The following is a 393-nucleotide window of genomic DNA, read 5'->3' as shown; positions in this document are numbered from 1 at the left end:
TATTTGGAGGTAGGAGTTAATAGGAAAACGTAATTATAGGAATGGTAGTTCATTTATCACTAATAAACAGAAAAAAGACAAGACACAATGATCAAATAAATAGATATAAAGATGTTTCAAAAGCGACAGATTAAAAAAAAATCAGAAAGGTAACTTCTAAACCAGAATAAGAAGAAATAAATGCAACAATTTCCGTCTTTTAAAACGTGAACAGAGACATTACGTGTGATATGTACTTATCTACGTCTACGTATCTCTACGCGGGAGTGAAAATATTTCACATCTGTCTCGAGAAGAAGTTTAAATCTTAAACAAGCAATGCGCTGTCTTACCACATAGCGGCTCTCCTGACTACAAGAAATTCTATATTTGCTGATTAAGTTTATATTTGGT

The sequence above is a fragment of the Penaeus monodon genome, chromosome 25, assembly GCF_015228065.2.
Source record: "Penaeus monodon isolate SGIC_2016 chromosome 25, NSTDA_Pmon_1, whole genome shotgun sequence".
NCBI lineage: Eukaryota > Metazoa > Arthropoda > Malacostraca > Decapoda > Penaeidae > Penaeus > Penaeus monodon.
The sequence above is the reverse complement of the archived record's forward strand: the minus strand, read 5'-3'. Positions refer to the sequence as shown.